General features: G+C 36.1%; 1 protein-coding gene across 1 annotated transcript in view; it reads right to left on the reverse strand.

Annotated features, from left to right (window-relative positions):
- Nucleotides 1–14,093, reverse strand: part of SBF2 (SET binding factor 2) — a 240,092-nt gene extending 225,999 nt beyond the window's left edge. The window contains exons 1-2 of the mRNA XM_009328574.1: nucleotides 14,081–14,093; nucleotides 12,542–12,630 (exon numbers count right to left, since the gene is read on the reverse strand). The gene's annotated coding sequence lies outside the window, so the exon portion shown is untranslated. The remainder of the gene's footprint in view (nucleotides 1–12,541; nucleotides 12,631–14,080) is intronic.
- Between the last annotated feature and the right edge of the window lie 272 nt (nucleotides 14,094–14,365).

Below are 14,365 nucleotides of genomic sequence, written 5' to 3' on the forward strand. Positions count from 1 at the left end.
TTAATATGCAGGGGGGTTCTGTTTTGGGTTTTGTTTGTTGTTTGTTTTTCTTCTGGAAGTCACACAAAATGGGAGACAGGTACCGCAATATTTTTATGTTAGGGAAACATGCAGAGCGCAGGTGACATTTCAAAGTCTACCCACTTTTTCTTTACCCCCAAGGGAGAACACAGTAGCTACAAGAAACAAAAGACAGATGCAGAAATGGAGAAATCTGGTAACAGTAAGAGTCATATCAAAACAAAGACAGTTGGGATATGGGCCCTTGTACAGAAGGTGATGGGAGATGTCATGTGCTATCTTCTCAACTTGCATTAAAACCTGCAAGATTTGTGATATCCGGTCAGGGAAGCTCTTGAAAGTAAGTTCCAAAAGCCATTCAAAAGAAGATTTGGGTATCAGTGTTCTTCCTCTTTGCCTAGGTTCACTCTGCAGCTCAGATTTAATGAGTTGCAGGCTGAGAAAGAACCACAAACCGTAAAAGGATCATCATACAAGTATCATTAACCACAACTGAAGCCTGAACTGCCTTATCTCCAAATCTGTGAAAGCTGGAGCTTCAGAGATCCATATTAGAGGCCAGTTCAAATGCTTAATTTATTACTCTATTGCTGATACAGAAATAATATTCCTTTTATGTAATATCCTGGTATCCATTACAACTAAATGAAAGCACCTTTTCAAGTGATCCTTTGACAGCATGTCCTTGAAAAACAAAGACACTGCAATGAAACATACCCGACAGAGATCTCTCCTAGCGACATTAAATAAGGTTATAACACTTCCTGGATCAGACTGCAGCATTAACACTCATCTTAGAAATTTGCCACTTCTAAAGGTTTTGGCCTGCATTGGTTTATTTCTGACATTCACAGAGCAATGAAGACAGAGAAAGAAGAAAAAGGTTTTGCTAGGACAAGTCCAGGTAAACTGCTGACAAAATTATTGGTTCCACAATACTGGTTCCATACTCAAAATTCATTGAAAGAAGCCACGCTTATGGCAGACCCCCACTCAGGAGAATTTCAATACAAAGACATAAATTCGTCATCAGTGACTAGCCCTAAAATAAGCACTTGCAAAACAGATCTGAATATATAGATATTTTTCTTCTTCCTCTTAATACAAATTGTATTCTGCATATAAACGTACATTATTTCTTTACTCTTTTACTTTACCGTGATCAAAAGCAAACTCCATAAAATTACTATTTATTGACTTTTACTTAAAATAAGGAGGTTTCTTCATTAAAATTCTCATAATCATTTACTAAATCCTTACTAAAATCAGGATATCAGAAATTATTAAACACCATATTATTAAAGAATAATACAGGAAGAACAGGACCATCTAAATAGCCTAGCTCCCTTTCATATCTTCTAACCCGCAAGTTCATTCATAAACTTTTCCTTTTTCCATCTACAAATACCAGGTTTTATATAAAAGAAAACAATATGCTATATGTTATTAGGAAATAACCAAAAAAGTCTAAAAAGGCTGTTCAATAAAAACTGAAAGATCTGAAAGTGTTTTTGCCAATTCCATGCAATTAGTCAAAAGACAGCATCAACATGCTGTACTGAAACAATATTAAGTAGTCTTTGCTTTATAAACAAACAAACCAACATCCCAACCTTAGGATTTATAAATTCAACTCCTTTTTACACTGAAGTTAGTGACGGTGCTTGAGGCCACATGCTGCTTTTGAAAAAAAAAAAATCGGAAATAAGCCTCCAAGTCCTTTCCCTAGGACTCTGCACAGCGCAGTCTCAGTCAGACACTGAACCACTGAAATCAGTTGCTTTCTCCCCAAGCCTGCATAGGTGTTTGTGCCAGGTGTATGTTTAGAGCACCCAGCTGCTCTGCCCTGTACAGAGTCCAGAAAGGAAAACTAGGAGTTACATGAATTGCAAACAGCAAAAAGTCTCTGCACCAGTGTTTCTGTTTGGTTTCTAACTGGATAACACAAGGGCTAATACAATGAGCTGTGGCACACAGAATATGCAAAATTGTGAAGGGTCATCTATAATATTATCTATTTTTTTCCCCCCTTCTTTTTTTTAATGAACACAACTAGGATACCTCTTTTATAACATATTACGAATAAGCACTTATACTGGATAAAGGCATCACAAAAGTTTTCAAGTTTAAGAAGTCAAGCTTTAAAACCGCTGAGATGATTTAAGCCAGCAGAAGAAACCTCATCGGCACTGGTGAGGCTGCACCTTGAATACTGTGTTCAGTTTTGGGCCCCTCACTACCAGAAAGACATTGAGGTGCTGGAGCGTGTCCAGAGAAGGGCAACAAGGCTGGTGAGGGGTCTGGAGAACAAGTCTTATGAGGAGCGGCTGAGGGAGCTGGGGTTGTTTAGCCTGGAGAAAAGGAGGCTGAGGGGAGACCTCATTGCTCTCTACAACTACCTGAAAGGAGGTTGTAGCGAGGTGGGTGTTGGTCTCTTCTCCCAAGTAACTAGTGATAGGACGAGAGGAAATGGCCTCAAGTTGCGCCAAGGGAGGTTTAGATTGGATGTGAGGAAAAATTTCTTTACTGAAAGAGTGGTTAAACATTGGAAGAGGCTGCCCAGGGAAGTGGTTGAGTCACCATCCCTGGAAGTATTTAAGAGACGTGTAGATGAGGCGCTTAGGGACATGGTTTAGTGGGCATGGTGGCGTTGGGTTGATGGTTGGACTCGATGATCTTGGAGGTCTTTTCCAACCTTAATGATTCTATGCATCAAATGTAACAAAATTTATATAAAAGAGTACAAATTTAAAAGTTGGTCAAATCGGGGGGCTGGGGGAATATCATGAGTTACAAGTACTACTGATTAGAAATTCTTAGCACAAAAAGCATCAGCTTTAACAAAACACAAACCAGTAACAAATTTGTTCATAAAAACATAAAACAGCCTTTATTTTCCATTACTCTGTTTTCTTGAACTATTAGAAAACATTCCAAACTGATTTATAGTCATAGGAATCAACTTCACAGATAAATTATTTCTGGATTCCCAGAACACATTCAATGACCCAGCTCGAATTTCACAATCTTGTATTCAGCCCAATAGACTGTATTTGATTAGATGCACATTATCTGCCTTTCTGCTCCTTCACACAACCCTAGAAAGGATAGCTTTGTGACAACTGGATATATAGTTATAAACTCAATAGACAACTGTCTTGCTTTCTGGCTCTCTCCAAATACACACAAATTCTCAGCTCCCTGCACAATCACACAGAAAAAACAAAACAAACAAACAAAAACCCCCAGAAACATCAGTCAAAAAATTGCCTGAATTACAGCACTTCAAGCGTAAAAAAAGTTCCAGTTTCTTACAGAAGGCTGACATATAATTATCTGTAATAATGAGCTGAAATAAAACATGGGAATTTTAAACAACAAATTCATAAGTGGTTCTGAGGTACTTCACTTCAGTGCCTTACTGGACTGTTACATTTGTCCAAGTTTAATTTTCTCTCTTCCTCTCTGGCGGTTACAGGAACCTGATCTGACAGTGACATAAAGAACTCTTAAGAAAAAGCTTGCTGTAGTTAACAGCAAGACAATCATACCTAAAGACCAGATCTCATCTCTCATGGTAATCCACACAGATTTCTTCACTCATCGCCATTCTCATGTCTCAGTTTGGTATCTTCCCAATGACTTACTATTGTCTCTTTCTGCAGAGGAGCAAACAAGCAAGCAGATAGAAAGCCAAAGCCTTAGCTCTTCAGATTAACAAATCTAAGAAGAACCTCAGGAGAGTATCCAAGCTATTCCCCTTTTCATGCGACACTATTAGCCTCACACAAGTCATTCCTCATAGGTATCTATCTAACATTAAAAACAAATAATACTGCTCAAAAATTTCATTCTAAGCAGTGTGAGCTCCATCTATTTAAGTGTTTCCTACTGTTTATATCACATCTTCTTTGCTATAGTATCCATCCACCATTACTCACCTCATTCTCAAAGGACAAGAACAGTTTATTCTCTTCCTTTTGTTTATCTGAAGTCTTCTCGTGTCTAACCTCTGGCCATCTCATAATAGTGTTTATCTTTTTTCAAAAGCTAAACTTCCTTGATTCATGCTTAGGCTCAAGATGCACAACACTCTTGTTTGCCAAGATGAAGGATGGGGAAATGCCGACACCTGTATACTAACTTAGACAAGGACAGTCAGCTCATATGGCACAAGAAACAATTGGAAAACAGTAGTTTTGTATAGTAACAGATCTGGATGTTACAGTGCACATAAATACATGTCTGTTCATTTCTGTGTATTTGGGACAACATCAAAACAGTGCTGTAAACTCAGAAGGTACAGCACTTACAGTACTTTCAACTGACTTAAAGGCGTACACTGTTTTGTGTCTTTCTGGACGAATTTCTCTTTTGTTGCTTGCATTCCAAACTCATATGATTTGCCTTCATATAAAATTATTCTGAAATTATTTTTAATGATGATTAGTCCAAAGTGGAATAGGTCATTTACAGTAAAGAACCCCTTCTGATGTTAAGAACATGTTCAGCTATTCAAAAACAGATACAGCACTTTAAGGTCATGTATTGCGTTCATCCAAGTTAAATAAAAAAACATTTTTGGAAAAAGACAAAGCCATAACCAGGCTATTCTATAAAGTGTTCAAGGAAAATAAAGCTGAAAAGAATTAAAAAATAAAATAAAAATAAAAATTTGCCCATACTTTTCCTCTCAAAAAATGAAATATATTACGATTTCTGCTCTTCAGTTTTGGTTTCTGGAGATATAGCCCATTTTCATACCACGTGTTTGAGTTTCATGTTGCTCTCCCTCTTTAGTCTTGACCATTTCTTAGTTCCTCTAAAAAAGCATGAAAAACATTCACAAATGTTTATGTGTTCACACTGAGCACATACAGTTAATAGGATAAACTGATAGAGGAAAAAATTCTTACTGAAACATACTAGCCATAAAACCATATATTCTAAGGGTATTATATACTCTAGTCTTGAACGCTGTGAAACTGAAGAGCACAAAGAATGCTCCATAGTCCTGCAGACTCTCAAGTCTCAGAGAAGCACAGGGGGAGACAAAACCGCCACATCTGTGCAAGAACACCACAATCCTAGACAGGCTGGACACAGGCAGACAGGACTGTGAGGGGAAGAACTACAGATCATTCTCAAATACCTGCAGGTGCGGGAACTGAAAGAGTAAGAATGATGATACTGATATGGTTCCATCATGGCAACACTATTTAAATGAAGCATAATCACATTTGCATCACTACATTCAGCGCATACAGTCATTGTTGCCATCATTACATACAGAGCTTTATTTTTTTTCTTAACAGGGAACATCAAAAAACATTTAATAATCAAAATTTCAGGACCTTCAGGAAAAGCAGGGCCTCCAGGAGACTTCTCACAGACGAGTCTATCAGTTATAAACTGAAAATACCACTATACTCACAGAGTTTTGTAAATGTTACAACACCACGACTTAACTGTGGGTCTCAATCTCCTCTATTTGACTGTTATGCAAAAACCCCACAAGAAGAGACTTACAGAAATGTCCATGTTGCAGTCTTTCCTCTAATTTTTTAAAGAAGATGAGAAAAACTTATGGAGAGGTAATACAGATACTGAATCACACACAAAGCTTAGGTGGAAAAGACCATCATCTTATGCAGCCAGGTATTATTTGTGTAGATGACAGATACCAAGAATTAAGAAAAGTAACCCAAACCATTCTATGATTCTAAAAACATCTGTGCTTCTTTAGAAAGCTTATAAAAATGGTTTTCTCCAGAAGATTTGAAAAGAATTTAACTTAAAATATCTTGGGGGGGGGGGGTAGTATCTTAAAACACCTTGATAGTTATAAAAAAAGGTTACACTTCAAAAAACTCTATTTTTAATAATCTCCATGGAAAGATTACAGAGTTGAAATTCCAAACAGGTGAGTGTTCCATTTTTCTTCTTCCCCCCCCAACTGAAACTAACAACATCAACAACAAAAAAAAAGGATAAAACATATTAATTGCACCCTTTCACAGTATTTAGTCAAGTAAGACCAAGTTTTGCCACACATGGACTACTTGCAAGTCCTTAGATTTCAGTATCAAATTATTTTACCCCACTAGTCTAGAAAAATCCAGGAGCTAAAATCTACTTAGTAAAAGCAGTGGGATTCTAAAACCAGAATGTAACTATTTTACAGCACAGCAGAGACATTACTGTAAAACACACATTTATGGCACTCTAAGATTTCCACTGGAGGCTAATACAGGCAAGTTAAAGGAATATAAATTGAGTCCATAATATAATTCCGATAAAAAAAGTTAGCCGTACTTTTGCTATCATCTGTTTTCTACTAACTGCTGAAAGCACCTGTACTGCAACATAATGAGAATGAAAGAACACAATGCATTTGTAAGCGCTACACTGAGCTCTGTCATGCAGTTTTCATTAAATAATTACATATGTAATGATTCTTGAAAGGTAAAAAAAAAGTTTGAAGGGAAAGAGGGAAAGAGAAAAAAAAAACTCACAAAACCAAAATCTCTGCAGCTGACCAAGTGCACTGAAGGTTAAATGGATGCTGTAGACAACCCTTTATTCAGGTCCCTAAAAGCATTAATGTTGCAGAAAAACTGGCTTACAGATCAGCTAGCTAAGACTGAAGCATTTAAAGATTAACCCTCTTAAAACTTTAATCACTTCAGGACTTAACTGGCTAATCTGCAACCCAGTTTGTCTCTTACGTCTTATTTTAAATAAGTAGTAAAATGTTCAAGCATCAGATTTTTCTCCTAGAAAAGATGCCTTACACCAAAGCGCTAAAACAAAAATAACACTAAGTGATTAGCACTTGAATTTTAAAAGTATTACTTTTGACAGCATGTGTAATAATTTTCAGAGACTGCATTGAGAATCTCCAAAAGTTTAGGATTCACTACTTTAAAATCTGGCTTACCTTAAAATGTCTTCAATTGACTGACAGAAATTCTGGTTTTTTAATACAACTCTGAAGACAAATTAGCTGGGTTTTGGTGAGGTTTTTTGGATTGCTTTCTTCTCAACAACCCCATTGTGAAGCTCCAACAGCAGTGTATATTCACTTAAGATCTCAGAGGTATAGCTGTCACTCCTAAATTATGTACGTCATCATGAAGTGGAAATCTGTACAGAACTACAAAGTTGGTTTTTCTCAAAAGACTAAGATCTACTAGGTCAGTCAAAATACAGATATACTTTGAAAATACATAAATACCATTTCTTACTCTCATTTATTTTTTTTTTTCATATCTCAGGTTAGTTAGAATTTGAAAGTTGAATCTAGTATTTCATAAAAGGCATACTTCATATCTATTTAAGAGTTCATTTCTGAAGCTGCTCAAAGGTGCAGAGATGCTAAGATCTACAGCAAAGATAAGGCTCTACACAAAGGAGTAATATGCTCATTCCAACAATACCAACTCCTCCTCCTCTAGGAGGAAGCAGGCATCCTACCAAATCTCAAAGGGACACACACAGTCTTTCTTCAGAAGCATTTCTTAGTATCGTAATACATGTAAGCTGTCTTCAAAGGATTGCGTTAAATAACAGTTTTCACAATTTACATTTTATAATTTAAGTAATTATTTGGATAGGTGATTAGCTTGTCTAGAAATGTATGTTCATTTCTATACCTGCACATACTTGAAATGAAAATTCATGACACTACTACTACCACCACCACCACCGGTTATAGTGGGAAATTTTCTTCCCTGCTACTCACAAACTGCACAAACACATTATATCTAGTTTAAACTTAAGACAACGTACCTATTTCTAGGTATGACTTTCATTGGCCTGATTAACATTAGCCTCCCAACACTGAGTAATGCAGATGACACTTAGTTTAGCTAATTTAGCCCTGGGACAAAAATGAGTATACAGTGTAACATTACATACCAAAGCGCTTCCTCCTTTGATGTATAACTAATTATGATGTCTAGAAAGGTATATAGCAGAATTAAAACTGCATTATAAATAAGAAAAATATGCAGAAATATAAAGCTAACTCATTGAACCAACATACTCTCTCAAGGATTCTTTCTACAAGCAAGAACAAGAAGTTTGAGTATCCTAATTTTAAACTGCTCTATATGTCTCAGCTGATTTTAGAGGGTTATTTTTAAACTTAAGCTGTATCTATGTAAAGCTGAAATAATAACTTCTGCATTGTGTGTTTCAGAGGATACTCAAACATGTTCATTTAAAATATTATGGGGTGCAACTATCAGATTGGTATGTTCTAACTTCATTGTTTTGGAAACCGATGACTTAAATGCTTTCCTGAGCCAAATACTTTATTAATTTTAAGAATGAATATAAATCTCTCTCCTCAAAGTCAGCTTACTTCCATGAAACTTGAGAAAACTCACTTTGACTTGTATTTGTCAGTAAGCTGCAGATGGATTGCTATTTGTCAGTAAACTGAAGATGCTCAGATTATAAACTGAAATTATAAAGTGTTTCCTATATTCCTCTTGAATTGCCCACAAAAGATTCTAGCAAATCAAAGAGGAGCATCTTACTGCTTTTGAAGTAACAGTCAACATGTATGATATATAATATTAACAAATATCATGCCTTATTCTCAGTTACATCACAATTCAACAAAAGGTAAAGAAGTATTAGGGCCCTTACTAGCTACTGTAACAATGAATAATCCATTGCAACAATCTTCAGATATGTTTCACAGCAATTTGCAGGTGGCTCACTTAAAGTTTCTGTATTCAGTTATAAACAGAACAAAGTTAAAAGCTGTGAAGCCATTAGAGAAATGGCAAATGCAAAGAGTGTAAGATTAAGAAAAATCTCTTTAGGTAATTTGATGAGATGCAGACTAGTAGAAGCTCCAAGAAGATAGTAGAAGCTCCAAGATACACTGACCGAGACCTACTGACAGTATCTTTCCCTCAACAGAGACTCAGGGCTTTGCTCACCTACCACTGACAACCAGAAGACACAATTTATATAACAAGACAAATTAAAACACTTGATTTCAATAAAATTTCATAAAGTGTATTTCTGTTGAATTTTGGACAATGTGTCTATTTCATAACTTACATGTTTGTTAAACAAGACCAGAACATAGCTAACAAGCTACACACACAAAAACAGAAACAGTTTAAGTAACTCTTAATCCTTTAATACAGAATATATACACACACACACACCCCCCAAATATAACACACTTAGTATCAAACTGCAATTACATTTTATAATGACCAATTCTCTACATATTTTTGTCAAATTAGCCAAACTACAAATACAGTCAAGGCTAAAAGTAAAAGTTGAAAAAGGGTCATCATCTTTCCTATGTAAGATGTTCTCAGAATGATCCCTTTTCACTCAGCCAAGGGCAGGTCCATTAGGCACAGTTTTTCCCATGCTAGCCCATTTTTTCAAAACTGGGCTCAACAAAACTAAAAATATTATTTGCAGTGTTTTTATTATTTAACTTAAAAATTATCTGCACAGCTCTGCTCTCTACACTGTCTTAATTTATGTCTCAGAAATCTGACCACATGAATTCAAGCCCAGAAGGGTAGGGGGCATGCAGGTTGGGGAAAGAGAAGAGCCCTCCACAAAAGTCTCAGAGGATTTTGTCTACTAGTTTTTGGCTGGAGCTTGTACTAATGACATCTCTACAAGCTATAGAAATCACAAGGGGTGCAAACAGGCGTTTTCCATCTTAAAGTACTAAAACTTCGGGGGTGGGCATAGGTCTTTTCCATGTTTCCTCCCCCGCCTTGTTTCATAAAATGCTATTACAACATGAATAGGAAACAACTATTAAATCATATCACCCATTAGTTGCCATGATGAATTATCTGATTCAACCTGTATTATTTGGCAATAAAACTTGGACATCCAAATGTCAAAATTGACAGTCAAATAATTGCTTTATAAAGGGGGATGGGGGGTGGGGAGGCATGAGATATTCACCAATAATCAGTTGAAGATCTCCATGATTCATGCCAGAAGAACTAACTTTGGCAGAAGCCAAGACTCAAAAATCAAATCTCCCTTCAATCCTATCACCAGGCATGAAAAGCTTTGGCCTTTTTTTTCCTTCATGAAAACACAGTAAAGACAGCTTAACATGTTATACAAATACAAACCATTGCTTTTTTTCCATTTCAGAGAAACTATATCATTCCATAAAGATCCTTCACTCAAAGGAGAGGAAGTACACTTAAGAGGATTTTAACTCAAATTACTCATAGAACTACGTGCTATTCATAAAAATGTTTACCTTCATTCTCATATACATTTATGTCAACTATTCTAGTCTTACCTTCTTTCTCCGCCCCCTTCCCCCCCGCCCCAGGTTTGCCCATTGCCTTAATTATATTAAAGCTGCCCTTAAGGTGACAAACAGAAAACAGTAACATAGTTTTTCTTCTTTCCTTTCCATGAATTAATGTTGATTCATGTTACACTCATCCAAAACCTTGAAAAAGACATCTTGCCAAAATCTAACTTTCATAAGTGATCTATTTTAGCACTTGATCTTTGCAGTATCTCTAACTCTTCAATCTTGATTAATTAAAATTTTATTACCACATCTGGAAAGCAAATCAAAATTTGATTAATTTTGCCAACTAGCTGAATAGATGTCCTTAACTTTCAAGTCATCAGATTTCATTTTACTTGGGAAGTTTAAAGTCTTAATGGCTTTGCCTAACGAGTCATTTGAGAACTGATACAAAAATAATGTTTTGCTCAATCAAGGAAAAAAAAAAATCTTCCTTTAGAAAGGTATTTCTTGTAGTGGTAATATCCTACAATTAAACTTAAATGTGAAATAACATTTGGGTACAGATATATCACTTAAGAAGCTTCACTGCTTTAAGAGAAGTTGTGCTCATTTATTTCAAAACATCACTGGAAGTCAGACACATTACTTTCTTTGAAATAGGTAAGGAATATTTATATGACAAAATAAATATTAGTGTGACTCAAACTCTTGCAGTTGTTTAAGAAAAAAAATCAAACCACCTAGCTCAACCCCAGGAGACTGGTTAAAAAGAAAACATCCCTAAGCCTTGGCATCAAAAGTTTATTTCTCTTCTCATGAACTACAACTGTGTGTATTATATAAAAAAGCCACTTATCTGAACTCAGTCAGCAGTCATCGAGCACATGCTGGCTAGGCATGTATTAAGTAGATAACTACCAGCTAGAGCAAACAGCAATTGCTATACGATACAGCATGTATAATGTTGTAACAGTAGTAAAAATGCTTCAGAAAAAGCAGGAGGTTCCATTGTTTCAGCACAGCACTACATTGCCAAATGTAGTATTACGCAAGTGTACCACAAACACTGTAACTATCCACCACATACATCAGAAATAATGCTTACACCAGTAATTAATGTATGACATCCCCCCAAAACATAAGGCTTATGCTTGACTATGAAGAAATGAAAACCACACTGTTGAAGAAAATGAGCAACCAGTTGCATACACCAGCACACAGTGAATAACAAACCTCTGCTGCACCACAGAGCAAGCAGTAAACACCAAGATACCTTCCCCTCTCTTTCACTGGAGAAGACAACACGTGGCCAATGGCACGTTATAACTCAGCAAGTGAGCTGAGCACTGGTTGAAAGGTATCATACTGGTAAAAGCCTGCTATATTTGCTATATTTGTGTAATAAATTCAGTGAAGAGACAGTGTCTTTGTCCTCTGCAGCTGATTTTGTCCCACAGTACAAAGACTTCTATTGCAACATTTCCTACGGGCCATCTCCTTCTCTAGCTCATCCTGTCCCAGAAGTTCCTAAGTTCATGGCAGTAAGAGGTTTCTGAGAAGTTAAGAGTGAAACTAATTTGCAGAGTATGACCACAGTATTTCATTTCTCCGCTGGATTTTTAGAGGCATATGTTTAATGAATCCCTGATCCAGATGAGTAAGATACACCTTTTCATTGCATTTCGCAATATGAGACCAAGGAAGGGAAAGAAGTGGCACTTAGTGAATTCTCAGAGAGGGCATTTAAAATAGATCACTGTATACTAGCCCTGTCAAGGACAGAATACTGGGTAAAGACTGACCATTTTAATCAAGCCACTTTATTGGGATATTATTTTTAATTCTTTTTTGAATCTACAATATACAAATACACATTTGTATTTATTTGAACATGACAATTAAAAGTCATCTGCCATCTAAAGGATGCTTCTAAAAACGTAGTCAATGATAAACTTACTGACACAAATAAACATTTATTTTAAATACACTGTTTCTAGATTTGCAGCAGACCTTTTCTGATCCCAGGAATACCTACTTAGTGGTACAGACCAGAATAAATTATCTTCTATTAGCCAAAATCATTATTATTATTCTTAAAGCTATTATCTGTTCCCTCTATTCATGTAATTTCTATCCGTTCCCTGCCGGCTTAGATAATACAGATTATTGCATGAAGGCAGATGTATCTTCCAGTCGTATGTAAAAGAAACTCTAAAGTTACAAAATGTAATGCAAACTTACCAACTCTATTCCCTGTGGAAAGGGAGTGTCTTCCCAGTCCTTCTGAGGAAATCTTTGTATTATTTTTCCCAAACCTTCTGTTGGGCCTGCTGAAAGATAAAATTCAGTTACTTAAAGGCAAACTGGTGGAATTTAAAATCACCATAAATTTGAGAATATTTTCACAATATACCCAATACTAGGAAATGTTTCGCCACAAGAGGCAGAACAGGCTCCTCAAATGTGTCTTGCAAGTCATATAATAAATACAATCTTAATATTCTCCAGTAGTAACACAAGGAGTCACTACATGAAATGAAGCTGCAAGCTGCATCCAGCCTATGCCCGTCATGCATGTTTTCAAAGTGACAGATGATTACTGGTAATTCTAGTCTCTCTCTACAAACAGTAGTAAATTAAAGACTAATATAATGGATAATGTGATATTTAAAAAAAGAAATCAAACATTTGTCAACAACCGGTCTTCAAAAAGAAATCTATAGTTTAAAAATCCACATGATTTATCCAGAACACTCTAGTTCCTTGCCAGTATGTCTAGTTGGTTTCGTTAGGCAAGTCAGCAGTGATTTTCTACACAGAAAGGTGTAGAGAAAAACTGCTCATTTCTGATAACTTCTCTGATGCAACTGTCTTCCCCCCTCCCCCCCTCCTTTTTTTAAAGGCACAGTGCTATAGATAGGAAGCCCTTCAGAAACACCACAAATACTCAACTGTAGCGTCCTGTCATCCTGAATGGTACAGGAATGCACATAAAAACATGAATTTTGTTCTTCACCTGCTGAAGTCCTGGAGTAAATATTGAAAAAAATCATAACTTTTTTTTACTGAATTTTAGCTCTGGGATACCCCACAATATAATGTGGCAAAGTGAAAGGAATTTTTACATCAATCAATACTATCCTGAAGGGATGTTGAAAGCTAGGATCATTTTGAACTGAGCCACTACACAACATAAAGCACGCAACCAATAGCCTTCAACTTATGTTTTCCACGTTTAAAGCATGCTACAATAGTGGGAAGAAAGATCTTTTATTTTACACAAATCTTGTGTTTTCCTACAGAAAAAGGCAAATTCTCTGCTTTATTTATCTTACAAATACACCAAGCAAATTGAAAAATTAATGTTATTCTGATTTCTGAAGGAAACTGCTTTAACATGGCCAAGTATTTCATATGCACAAAGACCTGTCTAACATTCCATATACGTTTTAAACCCAAGAAAACAAGATTTCTGTGATAACATTACCTATCCGTCAGTCTTCACTCTAGCAATTTCTGCATCTCTTGGATTATTTCAGTGTAATTTCAGAGGTAAGCAGACACAAAACAGACACATGCTTGCAAGTCAATCGCTGGGTAGAGACGAGAGGCCCAAACTCCTGTTCTTTCCTCTACTCCAAAGAGAAGGAAAAAGCAGCAAAGCTGAACGGTTACCTCTTCTGTAAGGCAGCACCCACCCAGGCAATCAGCAGTTACATTCAAACCAACCAAGCAGAGCACACACAGCTCTAGACTACCACCATATCTGCATTCCCTTACCCAGTAAGTGGATCATAGGAGAAACAGGGTAAATAAGGAAGCAAGCCGATATCGCTGCAAGCATGGATAAGAGTTTGATTTGAAATAAAAACAGATACTTAGGAAACCAGTTTTCATTAAACTATACATAAAGCTTCCTAAATGGCAAAGTTGAAATTTGCAACCATTTAAAATATCTTTTAATAGTTTTAATAATCTATGCTGACCCATCACATTCAATCAGATCACCCTTTCTCTAAAGTCATATTACAAAACTTTGAGATTAAACATTAAAATTTTTAAACA

Source organism: Pygoscelis adeliae, unplaced genomic scaffold (genome assembly GCF_000699105.1).
Source record: "Pygoscelis adeliae isolate BGI_AS28 unplaced genomic scaffold, ASM69910v1 Scaffold166, whole genome shotgun sequence".
Lineage (NCBI taxonomy): Eukaryota > Metazoa > Chordata > Aves > Sphenisciformes > Spheniscidae > Pygoscelis > Pygoscelis adeliae.